Source organism: Mustela erminea, chromosome 7 (assembly GCF_009829155.1).
Source record: "Mustela erminea isolate mMusErm1 chromosome 7, mMusErm1.Pri, whole genome shotgun sequence".
Lineage (NCBI taxonomy): Eukaryota > Metazoa > Chordata > Mammalia > Carnivora > Mustelidae > Mustela > Mustela erminea.
The window spans coordinates 63,794,191-63,820,995 of NC_045620.1; the positions used below are offsets into that span (position 1 = coordinate 63,794,191).

The 26,805-nt window shown below is 46.5% G+C and overlaps 1 pseudogene; it reads right to left on the minus strand.

Annotated features, from left to right (window-relative positions):
• Positions 1-23,312, minus strand: part of LOC116596360 — a 79,557-nt pseudogene extending 56,245 nt beyond the window's left edge.
• Positions 23,313-26,805: the final 3,493 nt, after the last annotated feature.

Here is a 26,805-nt window from a genome sequence, read left to right on the forward strand (position 1 = left end):
TCTAAACCACAACAGTGAAAAAACATGTCTTTTCTTCTAAACATCATCTCAACATGAGGCAAACTGATCTGTCAGATATGCTTGTCATAGCCACATATTTTATAATCCAATATGTTCAGGCAAGAACTTCGGCACAAACTGCCAACAGCAATCCTGAACTTTTCTTGACACTTTGAAGAGCACGTAATATGTCGAGGGGGTTGGATTTGGGGGAGGCCTTAACCCTTTCACTCAGCATCTAAGGGACCTTCGGCATAAGTATCACCTAAGAACAGCCCCAGAGGAGGACCTGCCATGGGGACAGGAGATGACCAGCTTTGAGCTCTGACAGTGGCTATTGCCACAGCCCCCCTGGTGGCCTCTCCCTGCTGTGAGTCAGCAGGAGTTTTAAACCTGACCCTCTCTCAGAGGTGACCGCACTTAGAATAACATTGAATTCATTGCAGTTCATGGAACCATAGAGTTGCACGGGACCATTTGGTTGATCGAATCCAGTGGTTCTCCACCTTGGCTGCACATCGGAATCAACTGGAATGCTTTAAGAAAGGGAACAAAAACTGATGTCCAATCCCACCCAACTCTGTTCAAGCAGAAGCCCTGGGGTAGGTCCTAGCTATTGAGCCTTTTTCTAAGTTCCCATGTAACTCTAATGTGAAGCTAGGATTGAGAACCACAGTTCAACCTCTCATTTTTACAGATAAGGAAGCTGAGGCCCTAAGATAGAGGTGACTGCCCCTGTCAGGCCCAGACCTTGTATCCAGACCCCCATGAACTTGGTTCCCTAGGTGGTTGTTGAACTCCAGCAAAGTGTTTAGTCCTCCCGTGGACATGATGGGATTACATGATGGACATGGAGCCTGGCCCCCCTGCCCCTCAAGGAGCAACCAGCCCTGGTGGGGTGGCAGAACTAATAGGTGAAACACTCAAATGGGCACCATAGGACAGTGTCAAGAGAAGAGTGGAGCTTCGTAACATCACATGCCAAGTCCAGACTAACGTGTGCTGGAAGAGATGCTGTGTGGGGTAGAGAGAAGCATTATTGGAGTCAGGAACCCACAGGCCAAGATCAGCACAAGGAGATGTGGCCCAGGAAGGGAGGAGAGGGCACTCCCAAGGGAGAAGAGCTTAGGTGACCACTTAGAGGTCAGAATGAGTGGTGTGTGGGTCATATGCTTTGGTGGCCATTTCTAGAAAGAGGCTAGGACTTGAGAGAAGCATGTGGGGTGCGAGGAGGGATTCAGGGAGAGAGACTGTATACCGGTGGGGGAGATCCACACCAAGAAGTTAAAGGGCAACTGCTGCCCCGTACGGGTGATGACCCTGAAATTTAAAACTAACAAGTAGAAGGGACTCAAAATGAAGGTATCTTGGGTGAGAAACCCTGCTCTGATTGGTTGCTGCCCAAGTCATACCAGTAATTAAATATCTTGAAGAGCTCCCCTGCACGTCCTTGACCTGTCCTCGCAGGTCTTTTGGGAAGCATAGTCTTGAGTGGTATACTTTGGCAAGTCCTGAGCTGCTGCAGGGCAGCTGAAGCCCAGTAACTGTTCATGGGTGGTAGTGGGGGGCTGTGGGGGGGATATTCAGAGACAGGTGGATGAATGGAGGCTTCAGGTCAATGCTAAGAAAAGCTTTCTGTTCTGAGATATTTAGCCTATGGCCTTTGCTGCCACCCATAGCAGACGATGGCCCATGAGCTTGGAGGTGTCGCTCCTGTGCTGCCCACATCTTCTCACTGAGTCTCTGCACCTTTTGTCTTCTCTTCCACTGGATTCTTGCAAGGTTGTCAGCTTCCTCCCTTGATTCAATGGATCAAACCTGCCTTTACTGCGCTTTGTGTAAGAGCAGGTCCAAAGGGCAGCATTTGGGGCGAGCATCTCCAGCCAAGAAGTAGTTTTAGATGGGAAAGGAAGATGAACTTTTGGTACCAGGTGTCCCTTCCTTCAGAGCCCTTTTGCTCAGAGCCCCTAAGGATCCCATGGGAAGGCAGGCACTCTTCTTGTGTCCGCCCTCCAGCTATGCTGCCTCCTTTCACATTCCACGTTTGTCAGTTGGTTATTGTCTCCTCCATTTGCTTTCTTGGTCAGTGGGTGCAGCTACTGAGAAGTCACTCCTGTTCTACAGAAATTGCTTCTGTAGATTTCAGATCCAGAAAGCTCCCTGGGATTCCTTTCCTCTGAGCCCACTGTAGGAATCCCTCCCGAATTCCATTTTGTGTACCTTGGTTCTTTCTAATAGTGAAGCCAGCTCAAAATTCCCACCTACCAAAAAGTGGAGGAGACTAAACTAAGGAGGACGTGGCCATCTTGGATTCGTCTTCACAAGAAAGGGTTTCTTTTCCTTTGTTCTCTTGATCCCACCCTTTCATTCCGTAGTTGGTGTAGATGAATAGCTACGAGAAAAGGGCCTGTTGTCGCATTAACTGGGTTTGAATCCTGGTCCCACCACGCTGAAGTTCCAGACCTTGAAGTTGCCTGACCCTGGACACATTACTTAACCTCCTTGAGCAGCTGAAGTAATGATTCTCTTTTTGTTAGATGGTAACCAAATTTAAGGGACGGCATGCTTAGAACAGAACCTGCCACATAAATATTTTATTATAATTGCTTAAATGAAGAACTTGAGACATGGACATATTTCTTAGTCTTACTGGAAACTCGATAATGGGAACTATTTTGTAACTTTCATGTTAGTTACATTAGTTACGTTGTTCTTGAACTTTTCACCAAAGCATCCCTAATATCAGAGCGGAGTAGAAGCATAAACCCAAAGAACCTCAGGGCTTAGCTCCGTTCCACAAGAGTTAAATATCTTGGACTTCTGGGTTATCTGAAACAATGCATGCAAATTTTGCCTTTCATTTCTTAATGTGTCTGTGCTTGTTCCAATCCAGAAATTGTGGTTTCCCCTCAAACTCTTTATCTCTGTAAAATCAACACTCCTAAACGTGAGTGATGCTTATTCATTGGATGCTGAGCGTGTCTAAGAGTGTGTAGCTCCAGTCTGAGGGACATGAAGTTAGTCACGGGGCACTGTAAACAGTGGACTTGAGATCTTGTGTGAGAGCGGGAGGGAGGAAATCACACAGAAGCAGTGCCTCCTCCCTGGGACAGGGCGAGGCTGGCCGTGTGAGATGATAACTTCATCCCTGAGAGCTGGAACCTTTTTGTTCTCAGCAGACCCAGAGGCCCCTCTGTGGGACTCTCTGGGCTCCAGACTGGGGGATCTGGTCCCGCCATGCCCCGGGGAGGCCGCAGTCTGAAAGATGTAGCGTGCCTTGGTGCCTCGAGGCAGATTGTGTGCTGAAACGGAGGCGAGACAGACTGTCAGCGTGGAAACCATGTGGTGACAGCTTCCTTCACCCTCCAGACCTGTCAGCTCACGGGGGAACTGACAGGCCTCAACTAATAAGGTAAACAAAGGCTTTAGAGCATGGGGGAGGAATGCTGGAATTCCTTCTTTAATGTTTCCCTATTCATAACATGTCACAGAGTTAACGCCTGGCCCCGTGGAGGTAGGGCTTCCTGGTTTTTAAGATCTCCCAAGTGTGGTGAGGGACAGGCCGGAAGCACAGAGGCAGAGCTTACAGCCAGAGCGGTTCTGTCATGGCCGTCTTGGCACCTGGCCGCTTCTTTAAGAAGTCCGTGGCCCCCGAGGTTGCATGTGTGAGGCTAAATCCAGGCACTGGCCTGGTGGTGGAGGCCTGGTCACGGCTGGGGCCCAGCTTTATTTCCCTCTGCTCCAGGGGTCCCAACACTTGCCTTTCTCATCCCCAAAGTGCAGCTCCAGTCCTTCCTGTCTATCTGGACAGCTTCCAGGAAAAGCCACCTCAGCTTTGCCTCCTCCGAGGTCTCACCAGGGTGCACACTGCCGTCTGACTCTAGAAAAGCCTCCCGTTGTTTGGATCAAATCCGGTCCTACCTTGAATGCTTCTGTGTCCTGGGCCTCTTTCCTAGCTACCTACCTGCACTCCCGGTGCAAGGCAGACCCCCTTTGCAGGGCTAGAACGGCAGTAATACGGTATTTCTGTGCCATTACTTAAAAAGACAAATGGCCTGTTAGCCTTTTAGGATGTAATTTAAAAGCCATTTGTCTAGCGGTAATAACTGGAAATGGACTTCCGCTGAAGGCCAGTATGGCTTCCTCCAGGAGCGAGGGATCTGCTAATGGTGGCCAGTTGGCCACGGCTGTTTGCAGACTTACCCACTGTTTCCACTGGAAGGCTCACAGGACAGGGGAATGGCATTTGGAAGGGACCAGAGCTCACCGAGGCCTTTGAAGAAAGGCAGGCGCCTTCCTGTGGAACCATATAGCTGCTGCGGTTTGTCTTAAGGACTGAGAGGACCAGGAATAAAAATGGGCTTAGAGGGACAGGGATTTTGATGTTTTTAACAACCAGATCTCACCAATCAGAGCTCTTGAAATCTGGAAAGGCTGGGCTTCCTCTTTGCCCTCTCTTTAAGAATCTGCAGGCAAATTTGAGTTATCTGGCTTTGGTGCACCTCAGAAGTGACATTTCTCAGACAACTGTGGCTTTTTCCTATAGACAGCGAAGCTTTTATTTTAACCATTCAGGATAGACAGTCTTCCAGAATATATTACCTGGGCTTCTTCAATAGAATTGCTGCAGAGACATGAAGTGTTCATTGATGATGCAGAGCCATTATTTTGAATGTCAGTTTTAAAGACTTTGTCTTCCCTTTGCTATTCTTTTGTTCATTATATGCTATTTTACAATTCTATCACCTCATCTATCTTGGTATTAATATACATTTACTTCTTATTCAGTGAGGAAAAAATGATGGAAAAATCCCCTGTGGTAAAATAAATGCTGATGTGCTCACTGAATGGGTTCCTCTGTGACCTTCGAAAGGGATGTAGAAGACCATTGATACAGACGTTGGCAGAGTGGAAAGAAGTCTGTGCTATGTCACAAAGTGTGGCAGTGGGCTACTAACCAATATGTATATTAGGGTGGCCCCTGTGCCTAGGCAGTCCTGGTGAGCTCAGACTCCAGAGTGTCCAGATCTAGAAATGAAGATACCAGACTGCTTAGCCTCAGATGGAGGTTCTGTGCATTCGGGTAAAGGACTCCAGGCAATGTTTACACAACACCTACCACATGCCCCATACATTTTAGGAACTTTCCTATACTGTCTTTCTTAATCCTGATAATCACACTCTGAGGTTCTCTTGCTCCATGGTTGAGGAGGCTGAAGCGAAGAAGTTGTGTAGCGAACTCAGAGTCGCATAGATGGAAAAGAGCGGAGGTAGGAGTGGAACATAAGCGTAATGGACTACAAAGCCCCTATTCTTTTTACTATATGTTACCAGCTACCTGTTGCTTCAGGAACACTGCATGGTACGTGACAGACAACCATAAAACCTAAAAGGCATACAACAATAAGTATGCACTGCTCGCCCCTCTGGGGTCCACTGGGAGTCAACTGGTTGCTTCAGCTGTTCACGCACACGTCTGGTGGTTGACTGGCCTTCAGTTGATCTAGGTCGGTTGATCTAGGGCACCTGAGGGACTCAGTTCTGCACCGAGGGCCTCTCATCCTTCAGCAGGCTAGCTTGGACATGTCATTCCTGGTATGTTAGTGACTATACTGAGGGGAAAATTGTTCTGTCCTTATGTTCTATTATTCTAGGCTATTTTGTAACACTGGGGTACACCCTGGGAGTCTTAAAGAAGGAGGGCATTTTTGTTGTTGTTGTTGTGTGTTACCTCCGTCCCCGCATTCAGCGGGTCCAGACTCATGACCCGGAAAGAAAACAGACAGAGGAACTGCTTCCATAGTGCGTCCTTGGCCGTCAGCGGATCATGTGTTACTGCTGTATTTCTTGCTGCCAGGCTCTGCCCCTCAGCCGCCATAGCTGGGCCAGAGGCTGACGACATGTATCTTGTGAAAGGTACAGTGTGTGTGCTTTGTGAAAGCTATGGGCTCTTCAGATATTCTTTCTACTTCCCAACGGGTGCCATGGTCGTCCCGGGTGCTTTGGAGTCCCCGGGTCTCTCCTTCAGGTGACTGCCATTGTAGAATATATAGAATTGCAGGTGGAAATATAGCTCAGTTAAAAGAGCCGTTGTCCCCATGTTTTAGGAACGTGGGCAGCCAACCATGTGAATCCGCTCTGTTCGTCTCTATTTGGTAAGTGGGACCACAAAATTTCTACTTGTCACTCTTTTTGTTAACCTCATTCAAGGCCCTCTTCACACCTAAAATATCAAAGTGACGTTTAAGAAAGAAAGGACTCTGTAACTCAGACTTTTCACGGAGGGGGTTGAGGTTTCTAACAGGGGTTCCACTGCTTGTGCTGATTCACCCTCAGCTGAATCATGGCTGAGAATTGTTGCCTCAGGCCCGGCCTCCTGCTGCTTCTGGCTCACCGGGCCTGCTCACCCAGAAGCTCTATTTGACCAGAACTGAAAGAGGATGACACCGGTCCAGTTCCCTCTGCTTGCCGCCTGGGCAGCTGGGGGACTAGACCTTGAACCTGGTTCCTGCTCCCACTCCCTTCTGGGGGACCTGCTTCCATTGATTTCTGACATGGACCCTGACATCTGTCAAGTCCCAGCCCCCCAGCCCGCTAGGAGTCATGGCAGAGAGTGGGGTGGGGGGACCTGTAAGAAGCTGTACCACACAACAGATTCTTACTTTCCTCCAAAGGCTTAGCAAAAATGGTGGTAGCTGCTTTGGCAGGACTAGAAGTGGCAAATCAGACCCTCTTCCGGGGATCTCTGTGTCTTACACGGGCTCAGCGCTTATTGTTCTGGGAGTCACACTCCCTGCCTGTGTGACGGTGTGTGAACTAGTGCTCTCTGGAACTTTATGTTCATTTCCATAACACATTTCTCAGGTGCATATATGTTATGCATGAGTCTGTGTTGTTAATCATTTGAAATTTAATTGGAACATGACAGTTTTTCCTCCCTTTTCAGTTTTCCCTCTCTCTCCCACTTGAGCTCGTGCAACCCTTCGGAAGAATCCCAGTCTCTTCCTGGCACTGCAGGCTTCCTGACTTCTCACTTTATGGGGTGGGGAGACACGCAGAAGTCCAGGCGGAGTGGACCTCTCACCCGAGGTGATTCCATGGGCCAATGTGGGATCTGTGAGGGAGGCCCAGGCTTCCCTGCCCCACCAGCCCTTCCTCTCTCCTCCTTCTCCCTTCCCCTTGGAAGCCTGCCTCTGTGAGAAGGCTGAGGGACGCGGTGGCCAGGCCATCCCTAACTCACTCGGTGCTGAGGCTTCTGAGAGACTCTCCCAGAATTCCATCAGGCAAGGGCTCTGTATTAGTCACGGAGCCATGATGATTTATTTCCCTTTGCCAGTTAGAATTCTTGACAGCAGGGAAGGATTCTTTCTGGCTCACAAGAAGGTGTGAGCTGAAGGACTGCGGAGGACAGAGCTCTCGTTCCCACCGGGTCTCCCCCCCGCGGGAATTCAGTTCTCTCCCCACCCGCTCCATCCTGCTCCCCACATGTCCTGACCCGAGCAGAAGGCAAGTTCAGTTCCCACAGGTGCACAGAACCCACTCTCTGAAATGAGGGAGAAGAGAAAAGGGATGAGAGCCGATATCCCTGCTCCCGAAAACAGGAAGCGGGCTGGGTAGATTGACTTGATAGGAAGCTATCAGACTGCCGCTTGCTCACACTGGGACCTTTATCACTGCCAGTCATCAGCACTCTGGCAAGCTCATGAATAATGCATTTCCCAGTGATTTCCTTCCTTATTTGCTAGCTCGAGGCAATATTGATTTAAAAAAAAAAAAGTCTACATAGCTGAGCTGTGTTGTGGTAACGTTTATTTAAAATGATTGAGAGACAGAACACGCATGTGTTTATCTCTACATATGTGTGTTGGTGTCTGTTGTCTGTGGATAATGACATTTGTTTAAGGGGCCATGGTGGTCATTAGCGGTGTTTCTTAAATCAAAAGTTGGTTCTCATTGGAGGCCTGAGTTAGGCTGAAACAGCTGTGTGGTGGTGAAGGACCAGGAAGACAGGAGGAGGGGGAGTGGGAGGAGGGGGAGTGGGTGGAGTGAGGACTGGGGGCAGGGGGAAGGGAGGGTGGGCTGGGGGGAAAGAAGGTGGCCAGGGATGAGAGGTGTGGACGAGGAGGGGGTTAGGAGGGAAAGATGGGGGAGGGGGTGGGTAGGGAGGAGGGAGTGGGAGGTGCACAGGGAGGAGTTATAAGCAGGGAAACTAAGTCACCGAGTTAACAGTAAGGTCTCTTGTTAGTCAGATGAGGTCTCTCACCCTTGGTCTGGTCTCTATATCTCTCTCTCTGCCATGGATGCAAAGCCCCCTGGCTGCACCAGTCTCCATATCCACGGAGCAAATGCAATAGTGACACAGGCCAGGCAGGGCTGGGGCATCAGAAGTCCCCATGGGTGGCTCTGCCCTGTGCTGGATCCTGGCCATCCTCACCTGCTCCTGGCTCTGTTGACGTCATTTCCAGTTCTCAGGAGCTGACAGAAGTAGGCACATGCTTGGAATTACTGTGTCGATGGCAGCCTGATACCCCCAGCCCCGCTCAGCCACCCTCCGCCTCAGGAGGGCCAGAGCTCGCTTGCAATCTGACAGGCTGTTGAGACCTCCCACTCAATCTTACTGTCACAGGAGCTCTTGGGGGTTCCAAGAAGAGAGCCCCCTTCTGGGAAATCGGATTCTCCTCCCAGGTCAGTCACTGGGTCCACTTAGCCCTCCCCTCACCATGTTGGTCTTCTCTCCAAAGCTCGAGAACAAGTCCAGCAAGAGCTGGGCAGCTACGTTGTATGGAAAGTGAGTCTCACAGGGGGTGGTGGCAGCCCCCTCAGTGGTCCTTCCTGTCCCAGGCTCTCAAGGTTCCAGTCCTCATCTCCTGGGACAGGTAGTGTCAAGGTCGAGTAGCCAGTCACAGAAGTTCTGGAGAGCCCCCAAGCAATCATGGCAGTTCAGAGGGTGGAGGGCACCAGAGAGCTTACCAGGCAAGGTTCAGTTGGTACCAGCAACTGGCTCAACACTCCCACCAGCTAATAACCAGGAGCCTGAATAAATAACCAACTAATAACCAGGCTCCCTACTACCTTGACAGTATATCATGTGAGCTGCCCCAGAAACCTAGAAGGTTCCCCCCAAAACCTTCATTCTATTGTTTTACTAGCCATAATTTGAGATTTTTCATCTTCCCTTCAACCCCAAACTTGCCAAAACAAAAAAGGCTCCGTACACACTATTCCCATTTCTTGACTTAGAACCCTCCTCCCACATTGCCTGGAGCTGCCTTCTTTAAGATGACCCTTATTGTTCAGATCTAAACCCAGGGCCTTTTCTGAGTCCTTACTGACTCTGCTGCAGTTTTCCTGTTTCAGCTTTGAATTTTTCTCCACCTCCTCCGCACACCCTCACATGTCACAAACAGGTAACATGGTTGATCCAAAGGAAGGTGTCTGCAATGATGTCATTCCAGGTATCAGATGCAGACAATATATTGATTGGGTCAGACAACAATGCTAGTGTTTCTCTCAAATCTTTCCATTTGCACAACAACCAACTTGTCCCACAGAGGTGGCCCTAGGTCTCTTTGGCTAGGAACAGACCTTGGGAAGTCACCCAACAGTGAGTCTCAGCCACCTACATTTCTTTGACCCCCAGGAGTTCATGGAGGCCTCTGTGCTCTATGTCTCGGACTTCCAGGTCCCCCATTTGCTAAGTAGCAAATGGAACTGAGAGTTGGCATACCCTCCCCCCCACTACCACGTTGAATCAAAAACTTGAAGCTGGAACCCCTGTCGGACTTAGGTCTCTGCTGTTGGCCACCTAAAAAGAAAAGTCTAGAAAGAAAGGCCTGTTTCCTCTGCAGGGTGTGGAGAGCTATAGCATGTACCAGACGACACTCGTTTATTTGAAATTGTTCCATGGTGCAAAGCCCTCTAATCGATCACTCTTTTGCAAATGTCAATGGGAGAAATGGGAGTTCCGTATTTATAAAGCCAGAAAAATGGGGGCTTGTCCCCCACCTCCCAGGTGTATATTTATGCACTGATGAATGACCCCAACGTGGGTTTGTTATAGAAAAGCCCACGCCGAAGGCAGGAACCTTGCATCTGGAAACACAGTCTAACAATTAGGCCTCTGAGCCCGGAGGCCTGTACTGTGTGTTTCCTGAGTGTGACTATCACATCCTCAAGACTGGGGTGAGCCCAAGAGTTTTGGAATTTAGATCCTGGTTGTCTCCACATTACTGTCCCCTGAGGATGCCTTTTGTTCTGTTTTGGGTTTTCTTTGTTTTTGGCTCTGAAGATGGAGCTTTAAAAATCTTGGAAGCCAATAAAGATCAGTGCAGGAGAACAAAACTCTTATTCCAGTCTTGTCCTGAGAGGAGAGTCATGAGGAATAAAGAGTTAATGTTCGAAAGACCCTTTGAAGCAGTTAGATGGGGAGTCCCTTGCAGACTTGGGGCGTCCTCATTGGGTGGGCATTTCCCAGGAGCCCCGGACTTCCCCAGCTCTCCCCACCCCAGGGGAATGTGCATGCCTGTGCCAAAGAGTGACCCCTGACCCCAATTCCCGTGGCCTCCCTCTCTCCCCTCCAGACCAGCCTCTCCTTTCCTGCCCTCCAAACAATGGCACACTTTGTTCTTTAAAAAGGGCAGTGAAATAGGAATCACACTTTCAAAGTAACATTTTGAAAAAGGGATAGGAGTGAAAAATTGGGACTGGCCAAGCCAACGGCGTGTGCTGCTTTCGAAAGGTAAGGTCCCAGGTGAGGTCCAGGCTGAGTAATGTCTGACTGACCTGTGCCTCGTGTTTCATGCGCTGTGGAAAAAACCCAGCTGCTGTGAAAGGGTTAAAAATGAGCTCTCTTGGTCAAGAGCCCCAAGCAACAGGCACGTTCAGTTTCAGTCAGGAAGAAAGACAAGTGTTTGGTTAGTAATGGGATATGGCTAGAGCTGGGTTTTGGCCTGCAGTCCCCGGGCAGGTTCAAAGTTGGGGATGGCCCAGTTCTTGTGGTTGTTTGGAGGCGGGACAGAGGCCGGCAGTCCGGAAGGCAGTGCCTAGGAGATGCTACCCTCCCCTCCTCTACACAGAAGGGAACTAAGGCCCAGGGCAGGCTGGGGACGTGACCTGGGTCATCCTAGTGAGTGGCACAGCAGAGATAAGCAAGGGCGAAAGGGCTGCCTTCCAGTTCCAGAGCCCTTTCTGGAAAGCACTGGCTGGCATAGAACGTGGATTCAGGCAGATGAGGATTTAGGGTTGGTTCAGCCTCTTCTTGGCTGGGTTCCCTCCTGTTCATCCAGATCCCACATCTGTGAATTGGGGTTCAAACATAGCTCTTCTCCTGGTTTTTTGGGTTTTTTTGTTTTTTGTTTTTTGTTTTAAATTAAACGAGATGGTACATATGAGACCAGAGACGAAGACGCTCAAAACGTTCTCTTTCTTGGACCACCAGGACTCCTCCCGGGCCGTCCCGATCCTGCAGTGGGAACAGGCTCTCCTGAATAAGGACGGATGCAAATAAAGCCTCCAAGAACCAAACACCCCCTTGAAAGTCCTATATACTCCCTTAGGGGGGGAACGCCACATCAAAGGCAAAGGCAGATGGGATGGGGGAGAAGAAAAGAGCCCTTTCTGAGCAAAGGGGAACTCGCCCCAGAGTAGCGCTGAGTTAACGGAGCCCAAAGCCGGCCTGTGAAGTTAGAGAGGCCCGGAGATTAGAAGGCCAAGAGGAAATAATGCTTTTCTTGTCTTGGCTGCGGGGGCAGAAGGAGAGCAGCAGCTGGCAGGCATATGCAGCCTGTTAGGGGCACACTCCCATCAGACAGAAGGAAATCCTGCCCGGGGCTGGCAGCGCCGGCGCGGCCACTGGGGAGCAGGCGGTCTGGGGGTCTCAGGGAATCTGAGCTGTTGCTGCCAAGGCTCCAGGACCTGCATCCCCCCTCCCCTCTCAACCACCCCCCTGCCCATGGCTGCCTGAGCTGGGGGACTCCCTCCCCAGTCACTGGTCCCTAAGGGCCTTCCCTTCCCAGGAGGTGTCAGACCCAGTGATGCTATCAACAGAAACTCCGGGGACGCCTGGGGTTTATTTTGTATCCACTTCAAAATCTGTATGAACCGCCTTCCTCCTCGCCTGTGCCCGGATGGGTGACTTTGGCCCACTCTGCAGCCTGGAATCCTTCTCCTCAGCCAGGCTAGACAGAGAGTGGCCTTCTTTTTTTTTCCGCCTCCAGCTTTTCCTTGGGTTCCTTTATGGGCCAAGGGATCAAACTCCTGTGAAAGGAACTAAGGCCGCCTGCCATTCCCTCTCAGACCCTCAGCCTCTGAGCCTTTGGACCATGTGACAAGGTGCCCAGCATTAGCGTCTGCTAATTAATCGGAAAAACTGGCTCCCTATTGGCCCATAGCTTTTTACAAACCTGAATTAAACGAAGTGTTTATGTGACAGATATGTGGGAGGGATTTCAGATATAATCACCATCAATCTGGCTGTAGCCAAAATAAATTCTGTGAAAAGTAAAACAAACTATTGCCCAGACAAAGTAGGCCTTAGGGGTCTCCAGCAATAATCTGTGTTTTCTTATTTAGCCTCATCTAATATTTCTGCTCTTTTCAGCATAGATAGGATCTCTGCACACAGGGCACTCTTGCTGCAGCTGACGGGGGCGGACACACGCTCCTGCCCCTTGAGTGGACGGAGAGGGGAAGGGATGTTGCATATTTACATTAAAATTCTTAGTTCAAATAAACTGGCTCTGGCTGGGCACACGGTGGGGTGGGCACTGGAGATGGAGGTGGGCGGGGGAGAGGCCTGGCTGTGAGGCGGGGGTGTGCTACAGTCTCCCTTCCTCCAACCTGCTAAGGTCAAGGCCGAGGTAGACAAGTCAGAGACTGCCGGTCCTTTCAGAGAGGGGCTGGGTTAGGCCTTCTCAGGGTGTGCGTGAGGTGTGTGGGCTTTCTGAGCGCTCTCTCCTTCGGCTATTTTGGCACTCTTGTGAGGAAACTAAGGTTTAGATATAATAACTACTTGCCCGCTCTAAAGCCATGATATTGGGCTTTGACCCTGACTCTTGAAAGCCTATGCAGTCTCTCTCCTCAGGACTTTGCTAAATAAAGAGGAGCCAGACTTAGTCACTTCTCCCTGTGAATAGGCCTTTGGGCACTTCAGTCGGCCGTGCCCTGCATCCTTCTCTCTCTGTCTCTGTCTCTCTCTGTCTCTCTCTCTCTTGCAGCTGGGTCTGTTTGACACCACCTTTCTCTGGTTCTCCCTGCTTTGGCCCAGCTTGTCCCCAGTTCCCAAACCAGGTCTGGCGTAAGAAGGGGGAGATGTTGAGGGTCTCCAGACTACCCATCCTGCCCATCTGGTAACTGAGCACAGCGCTAGCCTCCTGCCTGAACTCTGGCTCCTCTCCCTCAGGCTCTTGCCCTGGTGACCAGCCTAGGATCCCGCAACATTCCCCCTCCCCGCCCTCGGAGCAAAGACTCCTGCGTATTCCATACAAGCTTGTATGTGGGCTTGATGCCAGCCTTATCACTGGCCTGTACCCAGGCTTGGCACACTTACTAAGATTCCACAACGTTGGGGAAATCCCCTTTTTCTTCAGCCACTGACCTACTGCTTAGCACTCCCGGAGCCTGGCTCTAGCGGAAGTCCTGCCCATTGAACTCCGAGCCTGCCCACCTGCTTGGAATCCCTGTGCTGGCTCCTGCATTTGTTGCCACATTGGTGGGTCTGGGGCCACTTCTGTCACTCCTCAATATCTACAATTGTGATAGGTAGCATTCTTGGTGCTATGCCTTCCTGCTTCTGAGAGTAAGAGTTCCTCTGAAAATCTACCATGAAGGATGTTTTTCTGGTTTTTTGTTTTGTTTTTCCATCTGCTCCTTTATTCCTCTTTGGAAGAACCCCATCTAGAGTCAAGAGGTCCACGCCCAGTGGAAAAGATCCTCCGTCAGTGATTCAGGTCACGGCGCTCCTTTCCCCCTCCATGAAAGTAATGGGACAGATTCCCTGCCAATCCTGTCACCAAAAGGAGTTGGTTCTATCACGCTTCATCTTGTAGACCCTTGAACAGAAGGGTCTTAAAGAAGGAAGACCTCTCTATGAAATAGAAGTGCATTTGCAAACCCATTCGCTCACTCATTCAATAGTATCTATTGAGGATCTGCAATGTGCCAGAGGCTATTAGAGGCACTTGGGATACATCAGTGAGTTAAAAACATCTGCCTCCCTGGAGTCTGTATTCTATCAGCTGTAGGCAGATGATAAATAATGATCATAAACAATAAGAAATGTATACGTTGTGACAGAGGCAAAAAAATGCTGATGAAAGAAAGAGCAAGGTAAGAGTGATTGAAAGTACTAGAGCAGGAGCGGAGTTACATGTTCACATAGGGTGTTTGGGGCAGGCCTCATAGGGAATGTAAGGTGTGAACATAGACCTGAGGGAAGTGAGGATATTAGCCATGAAGGTAACTCAGGAAGGGTGAACAGCCAGTGCAAAGGGAACAGGAAAGGGGAACAGCCAGTGCAAAGGCTCTGAGGCAGAGCTGTGTCTGCTCAGTTAAGGAACAGCAAGGAGGCCAAAGTGACCAGAGTGAGGTGAGCACTAGGGGAAGCAGAAGAGGTGAAGTCAGAGTTGAGGTCAGAAAGACAATAGGAACCACATCATGGAGGGCCTTGCAGGCCCCATAAGGGCTTGGAGTCTTTTTGTCCCTACTCGAGTAAATTCAGTCTCTCTCATTAATCAAGCTAAAGCTTGAGAAACTCAACAAATATTTCTTGATTTTGTATGTCAAATCCCGAGGCATACATTGTTGAGTAAGGGTGTCTATGCCTTCAGGAAGTTCAAGTTCGGATCCCAGTGGTTGCAGCAGCAGGGTGCAGAGCAAAGCTCACTGCACTAGGAGGTGGGAGGCCTGGGTTCTAGACATGCCCTTCCATGTAACCTTGGCCATTCACCAAACCTCAGCTTCCTGTCATTGGAGAGGATAATCTATTTCCTGGTCACCTCCCTGGCACTATGGCGATCAAATGAATGGAGGATGCAAAGACTTCTTGAAAATTGAACAGCCTTGTATAAATAGAAGGGGACCAATTAACACTGTCACTGCCCTATGTCCCTTTCCTTGGGGCAGTTGACTCAGTCCATGTGGTCATCTTTGCAATGCCTTCTTCTCTCTCCACAACCTCGTTGACACTCACACTCCACCCGGTGAGAACCACCACGGCCATCCATTCGAGTGGGTACAGATATCCAGCATGAAAAACACACCCAGGGGTGTCTGCTTTGCAAAGGAAATGTGCCCATGCCTTCTCTAAGTCATGCTTCCCTGATCAGATAAAGCTGCACTGGGGGTGAACTTGTGGGTCAGGTATGCACGACTCCAACCAACAATAACAAAAACAGGCCCACAGGTTGCTGGACACAGTGAGCTTTTAAAATGCATTCAGACGGTGTGAGGATATTAATAGGGAGACACGTATCTCATTTCAGGCTACAAAGCAGATCCCACAGTGGGACATGGAAATGCTGGCTGCTTCCAGGTTAGCTTAAACTGAAGTGAGAGGCTCGGCCGGAATACAGACATGCCTCAGGCTGTGTCCCAGGCGCCGGGCTTCCAGCTCTGACAACACAGCCCGTCAACTCAGCTCTGTTGTGAGTGGAACTGGACACTCGGCGATGGCCAAAAACAACAGTTGACTAAAATAATGAGGCTACATTTGGACAGTGATGGAGGCAGAGAAGAATAGAGCTGGATGGGCCCTGTGGACATCGTCTTGAACACTTCCTTTATCTTACAGGTAATGACACCAAGACCTGTGGGTCATGTTATGACTACAGTAACGATGAGACTCTAATGTCATTTTCACAGTGAGTGAATTTGCCTCCAATGGGGTCACAGCATCCTAAATGTCCTGTTATCGTTTCTGTGTCACTGAGACCCTCTGGACACAGGACTAGCTAAACGGACACTTGGGGCCTGGCACAGGCCTGGCTCTGGACTTATTTACTGGGTGACATTTATCTCCTCATTTGTTTTCTTCACGGCAAAACATGAGATATACATAGTTAAGACAATGTGTGTTAAAAGACTCTGAAAACCAAAATTGTTTTCTACCTCCGTTTTCCAAATTTCCAGCCTGTCATTTGTGAGGACATGGTTTCAAATTAGGGGTGAGTCTCTGAGCAGACCGGTGGGGAAGATAGCTGGCCCCACATGGACCTCCCTGGTCACAGTATGCATTGCTCTTCACCATCGATGCCTACCTCCCCCACCCCACCCGGGGCCCCCCTTCACACCCTCCGCAGCCCCACCAGCATTCTCAGCAGCCCTAAGGTTGTCCTCAGGTTTGCAAATATCCCTTCTTCACCTGAGCAAGTCCTCCTGTCCTTTACAATGGTAGCATTGCTAAATCGATAGGACCATTGCATCTCAGTTTCCTGATCTATAAAATGGCGATAATAAGAGAATCTAGATCATGGAGCTATTCTGAGGAGTAAGTGAATTAGTATACATTGAAGCACACAGAACCATGCCTGGTTAGTGGTAAGTGCTATAAAAATATTTTTAGTGTTCTTATTATTAGACTACAAAAGATATCATTCAATGTAATGGATTATATATCTGGTCTGCCTTCCTACTCAGAATATCACAGCCAGAACAGAGTCCTATTTTTCTATTTGCTCAGTGCTTAACACCATATCAGGAACATATTAAGTGCTCAATAAACACTTGTGGGATAAATGATTGGGTGTGGTCTATGTAATCATGTCTATGACATCATTCATGTCACTTTTCTCCAGTAAACTTCAAAGGACAGGCAGTATGTCAACTCTACTCCTGTGGCCCTCATTTGAATTGTCTTATTGTTTTAAAAATTTCCCAAGTCTCATTTTTGTTTAAATAACAAAGAAAGTCGTTTTGAAATTTTAATCAGTAGAACTACCACGTGGAAACAAGTGAAGCTCAATTGGTAATAAGTTTTTCCACTTGGAGTTGTGGGCCAAGCCACACTCTCTTTGACATGGTTTCAAGAAGAGAATCCAGGGCTGGATTCTATTTGAAGAGTAATTAAGATAAAAGAAGACCCCGGGGCGCCTGGGTGGCTCAGTGGGGTAAGCCTCTGCCTTTGGCTCCGGTCATGATCTCAGGGTCCTGGGATCAACTCCTGTATCAGGCTCTCTGCTCAGCGGGGAGCCTGCTTCTCCCTCTCTCTCTGCCTGCCTCTCTGCCTACTTATGATCTCTCTCTCCATGTCAAATAAATTTTTTAAAAAATTTAAAAAAAAAAAAAAAAGAAGACCCCACTCCCCCAATCCTGCCAAGTCTTTGGGATCATATGGTGTGAAGGGGACAAAAGACTTAGATGACAGAACACAACCTCCAGGAGGAAACAGATGCTCTAAGGGTATGCAGCATGATCGGGGGAGGTTAGAGTGGAGTGGGGGGTGTAATTTCCTAGAAGTGGATTTTAAACCACTGGTTCCACTTCCTGCTCTTAATCTCATGGCTGTGCACAATATCCTGAAACTGACACCCAAGAGACTCTACCAGTTTGGTTACAGGTACGAGTGCTGCTGGGGAAACAGCTCCCTTCCTATTGTGTTCTTAATTTCCTATGCGCGATAGAATTTTTTTTTAAGTTTTTATTTTATTTCCAGTTAGTTAACACAGTGTAATATTAGTTTCGTTTGTATGATATGGTAATTCAATACTTGCATACATCACCTAGTGCTCATCACAAGTGTCCTCCTTCATCCCCATCACCTATTTCCCTCATCCCCCCCCCACCTGCCTCCCCTCTGGGAGCCATCGGTTTGGTCTCCGTAGTTAAGAGTCTGTTCCTTGGTTTGCCTGCCTTTCTCTCTCTTTTTCCCCCCAATAGTATTCTTAAATACAACAAAATACAGTCCCTTCAAGAGTTTATAAGGCTAGGGGTGCCTGGGTGGCTCAGCGGGTTAAAGCCTCTGCCTTCGGCTCAGGTCATGGTCCCAGGGTCCTGGGATCGAGCCCCGCATCGGGCTCTCTGCTCAGCGGGGAGCCTGCTTCCTCCTCTCTCTCTGCCTGCCTCTCTGCCTACTTGTGATCTCTGCCTGTCAAATAAATAAATAAAATCTTTAAAAAAAAAAAAAGAGAGTTTATAAGGCTAAAAGGCAACCATGTTATCTTTTTCTGATAGTCACTGGTGAAGCTGATAATTTAGTAAATGATGCTATCTGATAACATTTAGATATTAGCTAAGGCAGTGATGTAAATGTATGTACTAAAGAATAGAATATGCAGAATATGCACGTGGTATTATTTATACTATTTAAACAATGTAAGTTAGGATTGGATAATCAGGAATATTGACCTGCTTTCTTCACCTGTTTTATGATACGATTTCTAGGCCAGTAGCCACACAAGTGGATCCATCAGATGAGCCGAGAAAGGGGTATGGTAAATTATCTGCTAAGATGGCTGCCAACAATTCCTTTCCTCCTTGGACGTTTGTGTTGTGTTCCCATCAAGAGGTGGAGTTTATTTCCTTTCATGACTTACTGTGACCAAGGGAATTCTGCAGAGACAATGCTGTGCTTGTCTGAGCCTTGTAAGAGGCCTTTCAGGGGCCTGAGAGTTTTTACTTTCACTGTCCTAGAGTTCTGAAACACCATGTAAGGACCCTGCTGGAGAAGGGAGACCAGCCAACCCCCACAGACCTTTCCAGCCTCTCCAACCAAGGAGAGGCATGGGAGTGTGACGCCATCTTGACCCTCCAGCCCCAGGCAACCTCCTTTCTCTTGACACTGCTTGGAAATGAGATAAGCTGTCTCCCCCATACCCTGTCCAATTCATACCAACAGGAGCCCACAGTTGTTGTTTTGGATCACTTTGATTTGGAAAGTTTTGTTACACAGCAGTATATCCCTAAAACTATGGATAGCCCTGATCTACATTCTTGTCTATGATCTCTTCCTATATGGTTTCTTCTTTGGATTGGGACAGGCCAGGAGAAATCTTGAGTGCCTCTCTCTCCCTGTGACTCATGCTAGACACTGCTGGTTGATACATTTTTTCCTGTTTAGTCCAGATAATGCCTTCAACCTCACCACAGAGCTCTAGACAGCAATAACTAAATCAGGAATGTAGGTCTTTGAATTGAAACTATTAGCGGTTCTAGCATTAGTCATCATGTTTTGAAAGGAAACGGGACTGGTGTATCCTAGTAATCCACTGTACCTTCTAGAGCCGTGGAATGCTAAAGATGACAGAACTTTAGAGATCCTCTAATCTACGGGTTCTGAACCCTGGCTGCAGTTTAAAATTACCGGGGTTGCTTTATTGTTTGTTTTGTTTTGTACTTCCAAGACAGACTTAAAAAAAAACAAACAGAATTTAAATACTTCAATGTGATTAGAGGTTAATGTAATATGATGGACAACTTAAAGCTCAAAGCTACAAACGTAAATCAGATTACAAAAGTGATTTGAACTGCTTACAAACCTAAAACATGACCTTTTTTATATTATCCAAGTAACTGCAAAGAAGTGTCTCTTTAAGGGCATCAGCGCAGTCTTTTTTTTTTTTTTTAAGATTTTACTCATTTATTTGACAGAGAGAGAAATCAAAAGTAGGCAGAGAACAGGCAGAGAAAGAGGGGGAAGCAGGCTCCCCACTGAGCAGGAGCCTGATGGGGGGCTCGATCCCAGAACCCTGAGATTGTGACCCAAGCTAAAGGCAGAGGCTTAACCCACTGAGCCACCCAGGCGCTCCTAGTACAGTCTTTTTAAAACTATTTTAGCTGGAATTACTTGAATTTTTAGCCATTTCATACTTTCATCTTAAAGTATGAAAATACAAACATTTTGGTACACTTTTCCATATATTTTGAGTAGAGAATACAGTTCCAAGTTGGTATTACTATTCACGATTAAGAGGAAAATATGTTTCAAATACAAATTCACCAACTTATTGGAAGAATCAAAAGTAAAAAGATTTATCCAAATTCTTCTAAACTCCTCCTCTTTACTGTCCCGTGCCTTCTCTCCTGTACTTTCAGTGTAAATACTTTATAAACAAATGTGACTATGTGTTAATGCTACATTTCGTAGGATTAATGAAGGAAAATGAAGTGGAAGAGATTTCAGGTAAGATCTCAGAAAGGAAATCTCCTAGCCTAAGTTCTGTATTTAAGTGTGCACTAACCTTTACGATAAAAGGGGGTTTCAACCGTACTTGGTTTTCCAGTAACACTGGATCAGCCTAGCTGAGGACCCATTTCTTTATTTTATTTTATTTTATTTTATTTTATTTTATTTTATTTTATTTTATTTATTTGACAGAGAGAGATCACAAGCAGGCAGAGAGGCAGGCAGAGAGAGAGGAGGAAGCAGGCTCCTCGCTGAGCAGAGAGCCCGATGCGGGACTCGATCTCAGGACCCTGAGATCATGACCTGAGCCGAAGGCAGCAGCCCAACCCACTGAGCCACCCAGGCGCCCCTGAGGACCCATTTCTTAACGCAGAAACAAACCACGATATTTCTAGAATTGCTTTTCAAAATTATTCAAACTTAGGAACATCCAGATGGTAAACAGACTCAAAAATGAAAACCAATTTGTAAAACTGGGCTATTTTCATGGATTTGGGGTTTCTTTGGTTTTTTGGTGTGTCTTTTTTTTTTTTTTTTAAACAATAGAATAAATAGTTCTGTTGGTGACTGTAGACACGTCGGGCTGTTTGGTGGTATACAGAACCAACACAGAAATGGTGGTTTTCCTGATTGGTCTGTGGTCGTCGGTAATTCTAAGGAATTACTTACTGGAAACTGCTGGCCAACCAGCAGGGCTGCCTTTGTGCCTCTATTGCTTTCAGGATCATTGGTACCCGGGCATGTTTTCCCCAGATCCTCTCGCCTCCTTGTGTTACATGGCCCAACTCCCTCAAATTCATCTCGGTGACTGTACCTTTTGGTAATAACACCCAAAGTAGTACGTAGCGGGGATGAGGGATTCATTTTTACGCCAACTATTGGCAAGTGAAAGGTGGCTTTCCATTCAGAATGTGTTGCATGGGCATTTTGGCAATGTAAGCCCATTGGCCTACTAAAATCTCTCGTATTTAGGGGGTTTTCAAGGAAGCCATTTCCAGGAAAGCCGACTTTAGTAACTAACCTCTTCCATGCTTTGTTGTTTCTCTTTCCTGTTTGAAACACTTTCCATACTTCTGTTTCTCCCTGGGCATGAACTTTGGGGCAAAGGGACTTCCCATTTGCCCGCTTTCTCTTGGCAGTTTTGTTTCATCCCATTGGAAAAGACTTGAGCTGGGGACAGTCCTTCCCTGCCCAGTAGACGTGCAGCACCGCTCCTCATGGAGTCTCTCGCCATCATTCTTTTGTTTGGAGCTTCTCCTTTCATGCGTCCTGATAGTCATTTTCATTTGTATTTTCTCAGCCTGGCACTGTTAATGGTAGAGCTTGGCTTTCAGACCAATCACCCTTTTTGTCTTCTTTGAATGTTCTTGAGTCTCCATACCTTCCCTCTTCCTCTTTTTCTCCTGGTAATCCAAACAATGGCCATGGTGCTTCCAGGGTAACTCAATATATTGGTTTTGTGGCGTGGTAATGGGGCAGAGCTACAAGGTGCCAGTGTGAAGAAGCTCTCAATTTTCGGGTATCACAGACCCAGGAGCTGAACCCCGAGACGGGAAAGAGACTCCCTGGGCTGCTTCAAAAGTTGAACTGATGTCGGGGCCTCACCCCTGACTCGTTCAGATTCAACGGAGTCTCCTTATTTTAAACTATGCGTGTTTCTTAGTAATAAAGGAACTTGACTTCACAAACTGGGGCCCCAAGGAGCAGATCACAGCTGGCTGAATCCTACTGAGGAACTATTTGGAGGGTTCGTGGGCTCTCAGAGACCATCTGTCCAAGGACTCAGAACACTGGAAATGGGGTAGGTTTCCTAATAGGGAAGTGAGGTTTCACCTGAGGGAAAAAGAAGGGAAGGGCAGGCACTCAGGAGAGCCATCTCCTAGGCCTGAGGGTAGACATCCCTTCCCTTCCGTCAGAACAAGCCAGGAGCTGATCTGTGAGGGCAATTTTGATATATGACCCCAGATGTGAGTGGAAGATACAGTGTGTGTTTTGAGGTTTTTCCTGTGAAGAATTTCTTAAACCTCAGACCGGATTGTCAGTGAATTGAGGTGAAGTATGAAGCACATGAGAGATGTGTTTGACACAATAGGGTCAGAAAAGTTCAAGGCGCCCTCTCTCCTGGCATGTTTGGCAGGAACGCTAAAACACAAGGAGGGGACTAGAAACCTTATGACAGTAAAATTTTAAGGCTTCATTTTTTTTTTCGGTAAAATATGACTTTCTGTCAGGTGTGTGATTCAGTAGCTTTGATGCAAGTATATAATAAATCTGCCTCTGCTGAAATCGGAAGAATTTTCTGCATATAACTAAAAATGATGAGTGTAATAAAATTGCTTTTGATCACCTCACATGAAAGGTGTTGGGAATTTTCAGACTGTTATCATAATTAAAGTGCAAGTGCTTGGGATGAAAAACTCTTACTTGAGTATCTCTCCTCCTGTCCTATCTTAAAAGGCATTTCTGGAGAAAATCAACTTCACCCACTTTAGTATTGTTGTGACCCTACTTTGTAGTCTGAAGAAATGTTATAGTTTTCAGTGACAGCAGGAAAATGGTCTTGTAGTCGAAAACACTACAAACCACAAAGGGCACTGGCATTTGCAAAAATGAACAAAATTCTCTTTACAGCCTCAGTTGAAAGGGATGACTTCAAAAGAACTCCTTTTTGTCAGTAAAGGTATTGCCTGGAGACCTTCTTTTCTTTCTTTCCCTGGGTCTGCTTCTTGATCTCCCTTCTATAGGGTCACCGTGCCTGACTTGGTCTTTCTACAGGTCTTTTTAAGTTGCTTTTTGTATTTGCTTTATATATGAATCTCTGTTTTGAGTCCAAAAGCATAGACTAATGATGGGAGAGGGATCATTCCTCAAGCAAATACCCCCATCTACTTACACTTCCGAGTATCACAACGGCTACTTCAAGGGTGATCCCAGCTCCAACCCACCTGCTTCAACCACCCCATACTCTCTCAAGATTCCTAGTCAGAACTTTGACTCTGTGTGTGCCACAACTCCACTCAAAATATTTAAGGGATTCCCTTTTGCTCACAGAATAAAGCTCAAACCCCTTAGCCTGGCCTTCAAGACCCTCTGTAATCTAGTCTGTTATATCTGGCACTCACCTCACTTGAAAACTTGGATCCACCTTTGCTGCTTTGCTTACTTCTATACACATTTCTGGCACCTTGGCTTTCATCCTGCCAGAAATGTCTTCCTCCCTCCAGTATGATTCCTGCAAAGTCCAGCTCACTTCCACCTCTGCTGGGAAGCTTCCCCCAGTTAGCCTGTTCAGATCCCTTGAACTTTAGTGGGAATTTTTTGAAATTTAGCAAACCTAACTTTTATTTTTATTTCTTTTTAAATTTAAATTCAATTAGCCAACATATAGTACATCATTAGCTATAGATGTTGGGTTCAGTGATTCATCAGTTGCAAACAACACCCAGTGCTCAACACACCACATGCCCTCCTTAATGCCCATCACCCAGTTACCCTATCATCCCACCCACCTCCCTTCCTGAGCAACCCACCTGAGCCACCCTCAGTTTGTTTCTTAGAGTTAAAATTCTCTCATGGTTTGTCTCCCTCTCTGATTTTTTCCCACTCATTTTTCTCTCCCTTCCCCTATGATTCTCTTTGCTATTTCTTATATTCCACATATGAGTGAAACCATATGATAATTGTCGTTGTCTGACTGACTTATTCACTCAGGATGATACCCAACAATTCCATCCACATCAATATATATGGTAAGATTTCATCCTTTTTGATGGCTGAGTAATGTTCCATTGTGTGTGTGTGTGTGTGTGTGTGTGTGTGTGTGTGTGTAGTCATAGATAGATAGATCATATCTTCTTTATCCATTTATCTTCCAGTGGACATCTGAGCCATTTCCATAGTTTGCCTATTGTGGACATTGCTGCTATAAACATTGGGATGCAGGTGCCCCTTCAGATCACTACATTTGTATCTTTGGAGCAAAGACCTAATAGTACAATTGCTGGGTTGTAGGGTAGCTCTATTTTTAACTTCTCGAGGAACCTCCATACTGGTTTCCAGAGTGGCTGTGTCAGCTTGCTTTCCCACCAATAGTGTAGGAGTGTTCACATTTCTCCACATCCTTGCCAACATTTATTGTTTCCTGTCTTAATTTTAGCTATTCTGACTGGCGTGAAGTGATATCTCATTGTGGTTTTGATTTGTATTTCCCTGATGCCAAGCGATGCTGAGCATTTTTTCATGTGCCTATTGGCCATTTCTATGTCTTCTTTGGAGAAGTGTCTGTTTATGTCTTTTGCCCATTTCTTGATTGAATTGTTTTGGAGGTGTTGAGTTGGTTAAGTTCTTTATAGATCTTAGATACTATCCCTTTATCTGACATGTCATTTGTAAATATCTTCTCCCATTTCATAGGTTGCCTTTTAGTTTTTTTTTTACTGTTTCCTTTGCTGTGCAAAACCTTTTTATCTTGATGAAGTCCCAATAGTTCATTTTTTACTTTGTTTTCCTTGCCTTTGGACACATGTCTAGTAAGAAGTTGCTGAGGTCGAGTTTGAAAGGTTGCTGCCTGGGTTCTCCTCTAGGATTTTGATGGACTCCTGTCTCACATTTAGGTCTTTCATCCATTTTTAGTTTATCTTTGTGTATGGTGTGAGAAAATGGTCCATTTTCATTCTTCTGCCCATGGATGTCCAATTCTCCCAACACTGTTTGTTGAAGAGACTGTCTTTTTTCCATTGGATATTCTTTCCTGCTTTGTCAAAGATTAGTTGACCACAAACTTGAGATCAATTTCTGGCTTTATTCTGTTCTATTGATCTATGTGTCTCTTTCTGTGCCAGTACCATACTGTCTTGATGATCAAGACAGCTTTGTAATGATCATGTAATGATTATGATCATGACAGCTTTGTAATGGAGCTTGAAGTCCAGAATTGTGATGCCACCAGCTTTGGTTTTCTTTTTGACCATTCCTCTGGCTTTTTGGGGTCTTTTCTGAAGTCAGTTGCATTTCTATATACTAACAATTAGACAGAAGAAAGAGAAATTAAGGAATTGATCCCATTTACAATTGCACCAAAAACCATAAGATACCTAGGAATAATCCTAACCAAGGAGGCAAAGGATCTGTAGTCTAAAAACTATGGAACACTTATGAAAGAAATTGAGGAAGACAAAAGAAATGGAAAGACATCCCATGCTTATGAATTGGAAGAACAAATATTGTTAAAATGTTTATGCTACCCAGAGTAATCTACACATTCAATGTAATCCCTATCAAAATACCATCGACATTTTTCACAGAACTGGAATAAATAATCCTAAAATTTGTATGGAATCAGTAAAGACCCCAGATAGCCAGAGGAATATTGAAAAAGAAGAAAACCAAAGCTGGTGGCATCATGATTCTGGACTTATATTTTTGTTTCTTTTTTATGTGTGTGCCTTATTTTCCTTTCTAGAGGTTAAATTTCATTCATTTGTTTAGCACATATTTACTGTGGCCCAACCATGTGTGAGGATCCGAGTCCCACGTGGGAGTGCTGCAGTGATTAAGACACACACAGTCCCTGCCCTTAGGAGCTTACATTCTAGTGAGGAATCATAACCATTCAGTGTGCCAAGTGCTATTTAGGGGACAGCATTGGGTGCCGTGGGAGAATGCAAGGGGCCCAGTTAAACATACTCAGGAAGGTTTGAAAGGCTTCCTAGAAAAGGCAATGCCCTAAGCAAGACTTAAAGGATAAGCAGGAATTAGCTAGGCAAGGATGTAGAGGAAGACTGTTTCAGCAGAGAGAACTGCATACATAAGTTATGGAACTGGAAGAAATCAAAGATCAGGGTGGGCATAGAGGAGGTGGGAGAATTGGTGAAGACAGTTTTGCGGGTAAGCAGAACTGAGGCAAGGTCTGAGCCTTCTGTTCATTCTGTCAATGGATGATTTTTTAGAAGATTTTTTAATTTATTCATTTGAGAGAGAGAGTGCCTGTGAGAGCAGAGCAGGGGGGAAGGTCAGAGGCAAGAAGGAAAAGCAGAGCCTGATGTGATGCAGGGCTTGATTCCAGGACCCCAAGATCATGACCTGAGCTAAAGACAGAACTTAACTGACTGAGCCACCCAGGGACCCTTTGATATTCAAATTTTTTAGCAAGGAAAAAAGAAGAGATTACCTTTGGAATTTCATCCCCAGTGAAAATATCTTTCAAAAATTAAGGGAATATATACTTTCTCAACCAACAGTGTCTGCCACATAGCATCTCCTGAATATATTGACTCAAACCCCTATACTAAAGCCCTAGCAGAGGGAAAGCCATGCTCATTTCCAGGCCTAAAACTATTTGCATCAATTTTCACTGTCACATACAAGATGACTGGATTTCAACAAAAATTTATGAAACATACAAAAAAGGAGGGGGAAAATACACTATCAAAAAACAAAGCAATCAATAGGTTCAGACTCAGGAAAAAGACATTCTATTCATAGTACAAAGATTTAAAAATTACTGCAGACTTCATATCAGAAACTGTGTAAGCCAGAGGATGATGGAATCAATCTTTAAAGTGCTGGAGGGGGCAAGGAGTAGAATCTCTGTGAAGAAGAATTTCATCCCCAGTGAAAATATCTTTCAAAAATTAAGGGAATATATACTTTCTCAACCAACAGTGTCTGCCACATAGCATCTCCTGAAT